Genomic DNA, 6,892 nt, shown 5'->3' with positions numbered 1-6,892 from the left:
TACAAAGGCCTCATTGGGTGGTTTTATTTATTTTTTGAGCTTGGTGTCTACACTGAACTTGCTTTTTTGGAACTTAGGGTTAGAATTAGATTCTAAGGGTTGGGGTTTAGATGTTTAGTTTTGTAGATGACACACGCACGCATACGCACACGCACACATAAATAAGTGGTCAAAACTTTCTTTCATGGGCTTAATTTAGGTGGGAAATATTTATATGTCCCTTTAATTTAAGATGAATCTAAAAGAAAATGTGGCAAGTGGTAAACAGATTGCATTTATACAGCGCCACTGCTGACAGCATGTCTGCATGCATTGCAGTGACCTGTACTTACGGAGGGTTTTCAGGTAAATCCTAAAGGTGTTTGATTAAAACTACAAGTCAGGCTCAGCACGAGGACAGTTAAAGTTTAACAACCGACAGTGATACATGTTTGACAGCAGAGCCGGACAAAGGCACGAGGGAGAAAAGAAAACAACATTTTGACATAATCTAGATAGTTTTAGATATCTTAATGGTGTTGAGCTTCAGTTATTTGGTTTTGTTTTGTAGTTGACGATTGTTCATTTACTGCACATAGTCATTACTAGTATTACTGGTACTAGGCCACTTTTGTGAACAAACAAGAGTGACACTAGTTTGTTGTAAATAACACAACTATGACTAATGCAATTTTGCAATATTCATAATAGTCAAGCACCAGCTACTGTGTGTGAAGTTTCCTTATGCAGAAAGTGTTGCTCATTTGATGCATTTGGAAAGCATGACTGAACGATATTTACACTGGACTTTGCACCGTATCGACAACAACATTGCCACATGCCACGCGAGTGCTAATTAAAGTCAACACTCACTCTCAACCATGGCAGCTATTGAGCTTCAAATACTACATGGTTCTGCAAAGAGAGTTGCCATGCGGCTCTGTATGTGTGAGATAGGTTAACGTGATGTGTCACAGTCACATCTAATTTAATTCAAATATGTCTATAATCTGATTACTTTCCTCCAAATGAGGTCATGTACAGTCAGTCGAGGCAAATGCAGTAGATTCCCATATGAGTTAAATCAGGAAAGTGAAGGAATGCTGTACATTGAGAGTGGTCAATAAATTGACTGATGTTGTGCAAACAATGCTGTCCGAGTATTTTTCTTGAGCTTTGAGTAAACCCAGTACGCACAGCGTGTACCTGTTTGTTTTGCCGTGCGTCATGTTGCGTCCATGCAGCCTTGTGCAGTCCAGTCCCCCTGGGCAGTCCTCACTCAGTGCTCACTGTGGACTGCGGCTGGAATTCACACAAACATTTTTTTGTTAGGGAAAAACAGTTTGTCATCTCGTCTTTTTTTCTCCTGCTTGCTAAGATGCGACTGCCTTTGTTGCTTCTGCTTTTGCAGCTGTGGAGCAATGTGAAATTTTTATCAGCACAGAAAGGTAAGACCATCGTTTTAAATACTGAGTTATGTTGAAAAAAAAACAGTTTTAGTGGCATAAAATAAAGTTCACCAAGTAAAATCTATACCTGCTTTAATCTACTATATCACAAGAATGTGTTTACCACTTTTTCTCACTGCAAGACAGCATTTTGCAGGATGGAAACAGAACTGTATAAACTTGTACCAAACTCTATTGAATTCAAATGTGTTATTTTGTGAGTTTGCATATTTACCAAATGATGCAGCAGCACACATGTGTGCCCATGACACATTTTTTTGATTTTCTCAATGGACTAAACTTCAACCTGGAAAAGGTGAACTAATGTAGTGAACAAATTCATCATAGACTAAGCACAGATTTTATCAGATCTGTTATCCCTTCTGTCTCTGCCAGCAGGTCTCAAACTGGTTCAGAAAAATGGCAGCATGGTGAAGTCAGTGTTGAACTCATGCAACATTAACACATTAAGTTAAACCACATTAAGCTGTACTATCGCTTCATTGTAAATGTATATTCTATTTACTGTATAATTATATTTGAACACAGTCACAGACCTTAAAGTGCACGTGGAGAAAATATCTCCTCTGACTTTGTCACCATATTGCCAAATTTGAAGGATTTAAAAAGGTCTGTCGTGCTTGCAATTGTGCATTTATTAAAAAATCACTGTTGGCTGTCTCAATCTCATTTACCTTATTTTTGGCGCACTTTGTGACCCGGAAAAACAACAACAACAATGCCAACAAGGGAGCGTACCTTCCTGTCTGCTTCTCTCTAAATGTAAACAAACACACCCTAATTAACACTGGTGGAATAGTGCAAAATGTATATAGGCAACTTATAAGCTGCTGTTCATCAGTGTCTGTACAGAATATATACATGAACACCACCTGTTCAACAGACAAGTAGAGAGATGACGCTTTGGTCGGGGTTTAACGACATAGTGTACACAAACACAGAGCTGGTTTAGCTAGGTTAGCTAGGTGTAGTTACTCACAGTGAGCAGTTAACAGCTGAAAAAAAGCAGTTTTCCATTAGGGCACAGTTCGGTTACAGTTTGGAATGGGAAAGCCCTTGTTGCGTTGAAGAAAGTGGCGCGTTTCTGTCGCACCAATTAGCTGATTGTCGTGGGTCTAGCTCCACCCGGACAGTACCATTACACTGGTACCCCAAGGCAAGGGTTCTGAAAAATGTAACGGCTGAGGCCGGTATTTTTGATACTATTCCTAAAAGAAACTCAAAAAACTACATCATGACGTACTGTGCTGAATAGAACTGAACCGTTGCACTGGGTTTTGGATTTTGACACAGTGTTGTGGAGGGGTTATGCTAACTGTGACTCTGGTGCATCATCGAGCCATATTTTCCTGAACAGAAGAAACATTTGAACATTGAACATTGAAACATTTTTCAGTCTTTACTCCACATTGGGGTTTTACATAGTTTTCAAAAGTCTTGTCATGGGATCTTTTTTTAATTGAACGATAATATAAACATAATTATTTATTACAGTATATATAAAACTAGTTAAGTCATTGTCATGAGGACAATAAATGCATTATTTTTTGTTTATTTTTGGACAACATATTCACCTCCTAGAATTGCGCCATTTTGAAGACAATTCTTCTGAGATTGCCATTTAATATTGTAGCCAATATAAGGGTAAGACCATGGCAGGCAGCAACACAGCTACAATTGTCCAGAATTCCTCAGAAGCATCATGTAATTTGCTGCTTTATTGTGCGCCCCAAAATAAAAATTAAACTCGAAGGCTGTGGGTTCGATTCCCAGCTCCGCTTATCTACATGCCGATGTTTCCTTGGTCAAGACACTTGCTGGCAGCGTGTGAATGGGTATGAAAGATGAGTGATAGAAAATGCGCTGCACATAGATGCGCTGTGTGTATAGTGTAAAGCAGCTTTGAGTGGTCATCAAGACTAGGAAAGCGCTGTATAAATACTTACCATTTGTCATGTTATTTTCTTTGTCAGTATGTCCAAACCTCCCAGATGTTCCTCACGCCCAAGTGACAGACAACACCAGGAGTGATGAGTACCAGCAAGGACATGTAATACATTTCACTTGTGAAACTGGTTACATATCCGGTCCAACTATCAAATATATGTGCTCAACTGATGGCTGGATAGCACTTAATCGGGCAACGTGCTACTGTAAGTGTAAAGAATGTCATCCCTGCTCTTTATTTTGCTGCGCAACAGTCATCGTTTAATACAGAAGATCACATTGCTTTACAAGTAACTAGGATACAACAAACTGGACCCAATTCTTATTTAAAATAAGAAGAGTTCTGATGATAATTATGTTTTTGCTTCCAACAAATTCTAGCCTCTTATTGTAGCTGCCTCTCCAAAGCGGCAAACCAATCACATGGCTGCACAAGTGCCACAACCTCCGTTCACTAACAACATATCACATAATAAGATGTATAGTACATGCATTATAATGATTTTTTATTTATTTTTTTTTTAATGTTTTCTTCTTATTTTTCAGTAAAGCCATGTCAACTTCCTGATGACACTCCCAATGGCTATTATCAGATCACCAGAGGTGGCGACTTTGTTTTTGGAGCAACTATCAAATACTTTTGTAATGAAGGGTATGTGGAACCATTTCTAAAGCTCCGAATGTCGCATGACTCAGTTTGTTCACACCGGCATGTTGGCAGAAAGACACGTCTAAAAAAATGAAACCGTTTCAAGCTTCAAGATTTAACTCTGCAATTTAGATCCACAGAGATCAAGCATCATATCACAGAATCTGACTGATTTGAACATATCTGATCCTTACAATACCTACAGGTGCTTTTCATGAGGATGGACACAGTAAGAGTGGACATTATTCCACACCAGCAGCATCATGACTTAACATTGGAGAATGTAACTATGCTGAAATAGGCTTCCACACTCACAGCTTCACGGTCGGCAGTCAAGGGGGAACTTAAGGGAAACTTAGGCCATATCCACACGGACAGAAACATAAACAATCTTTTTCTTTGTCGTTTTGAAAAAGTTTCCTGTACAGGGCATCGTCTCAGGAAATGTCTCTATCCACACAAAAACCCCCAAAACATAAAGGCAGTGTTTTGAGATTTTCCCTCTCCGTCTCAGGTTTGTTAAAACGCTTTTAATAAAATACAATTTAAAAAAAAAACCTGTAACTTTGCCAAACAGAATAAAGGATTTTTGAATGTCTCTTAATACAGTAAGGCCTTACTTTTTAGTCACAACGTACTTTCACACCAGTAACACACACGTTGGTAAGTTTTCCTTAAATTTTCCCTTAATGGCCAACTAAGATGCTGTGAATCTGGATCCCAACTTCAGTGTCTTGTCTCAGTACCAGATATGTAGTGATCGAGCTGCTAAAATGCTCACCCATTTCCACCTTTTAATGAAAACAGCCAGTGAAGAGACAAGTTGCCCGACATATTGCCGGGTATACTGTAAGTGCTGCTGGTTTTCTATGGCTGTGAACAGAGCTGCTTCCTACCAAAATGGTGACGTCTACTTGACGTCAGCTGTCGGACCTCTATAGAAACTAGGATGATTATTTTAAAGTGATACATGAGTGGTAGAGGATTGATTGCTGTGGTGTTCTATGCAGGTATCAGATGGTGAGTAGGGAAGACACACGCACTTGTATGCTGGACAAATGGACCAATCATGTGCCAATATGTGAACGTAAGTTACAACAGCAGAGCAGCAATTATGTTCAAAGTTCTGTCTCTTACTGTACTTTGGTGGATTTTTTTTTTTTCCTATCCCGATCCTAGGGACCCACTGCCCTGCATGTTTTAGATGTTGCCCTGCTCCAAGACCCCTGATTCAAATTGTCAGCTCATCATGAAGCTTTGCAAAAGCCTGATAATCATCTTATTTAGAGTCTGTACATACTGTACCTCCACAAGAACAGAGAAATGTGTTTCTCGAGGTGGCAAGAACGCGAACAAAGTTAGCTCTGGCCAAGACGTTTCATACTTCACGAGACACCCATGAAGAAGAACTCCTGGGAAGTCCATCCACCATCCATCCATTTTTCTACCGCTTTATCCTCCACAGGAGGGCTGCGGGGGGTGCTGTGCCAATCTCAGCTAACATGGGGCAATAGGCGGGGTACATCCTGGACAGTCGCCAGTCCATCCACATATTCAAACAACCATTCAACCATTCACTCTCACACCTACGGTCAATTTACAGTGTCCAATTTATCTAATCCCCATAATCCTCCATGCTGAAAGGCCCTTGTTCCAACCAGGGCCAAACCCAGGTCAGAGTGCTAACCACTGTGTGGCCCTCCTGGGGAGTCCTCTTAGGACATTTCCACATTAACCATGCCCACTTCAAATTTCTGGCTAATTACACAGTAATTGTCGGACACCACACAAGAAAAAAAATTCTGCTGACGATGATGTGTCAAGAACAAGCAGCAAGAACTACCAAATAAAAGCTGAGAGACCCGAAAGAAACTTGTGACGTTATTATTTTCTCGCAGCCTTGGGAGAGAAAACAACCTTCTCTGTTCTTGTGTAGTATGTAAAGGCCTTTACACATCAAATTAACCCCTCTACTTTTCTCTGTCTTTTCTGACCCAACTGATTCTTCGCCCTTACTCAGCTTTGAGCTGTCGCCCACCTCATGCAGGCAAAGAGATCAAGGTTATAGGTTTGCCGGATAATGATGAGCCCATACTTCCTGACCGCTTCCTCACATTCAGCTGTGATGGTCCTGGGAAATACCTAAATGGCAGTTCAGTGCTGGTGTGTGGTAAAGACGGAAATTGGAGTAATCCATTCCCCACTTGCGAAGGTAAACCATTTCATTTTTAACGCTCTGCAATGGCCTGTTGTGGGGAGAGGAAAACAAAGCTTGTCTGTTGATCTGTTTTATTTTTCAGAAATCACATGTAAAGTGGATGGGATGTCCCCTAATCTCAGTGCATCATCAGCAAATAAAACCGTGAAGGTTGGACATAAATTAAAATTTCAATGTAATGAAGGGTACACACTGGACGGACCTGCAGAAATTCTGTGTTTAGGAAGAGACCAGTGGAGTGCCAGATTTCCAACTTGTAATGGTATGTATACTTGATTTTGAACACACACACAAACACACACTTTTATTTTCATATTTGTGTTAACATGTTTTTTTGAGGCAAAGCAGAATCGAACATATAATTAAAGCTAAATGTAATCGAAATCATAAATAAGTGGGCCATTTCCCGTCAAGGTTCTGTGTGGAAACTGCAATGATTGACCTTGTTGTGGTTGCAAGAACAAGGAAAAAAAAACAACTTATGATTGTTATCTCATCTATCTATTGATGTAGCCGTTGTTTATTTACACTCACTGCACATATGGAGTCATCTACTGCTGTGCCTCGACTCTACTGCATTCCAAAATTGCAGGCTGAAAAACAAAAACAGGAACCACACTGTGGCCCTTC

Source organism: Solea senegalensis, linkage group LG14, assembly GCF_019176455.1.
Source record: "Solea senegalensis isolate Sse05_10M linkage group LG14, IFAPA_SoseM_1, whole genome shotgun sequence".
NCBI classification, from domain to species: domain Eukaryota; kingdom Metazoa; phylum Chordata; class Actinopteri; order Pleuronectiformes; family Soleidae; genus Solea; species Solea senegalensis.
The sequence above is the reverse complement of the archived record's forward strand: the minus strand, read 5'-3'. Positions refer to the sequence as shown.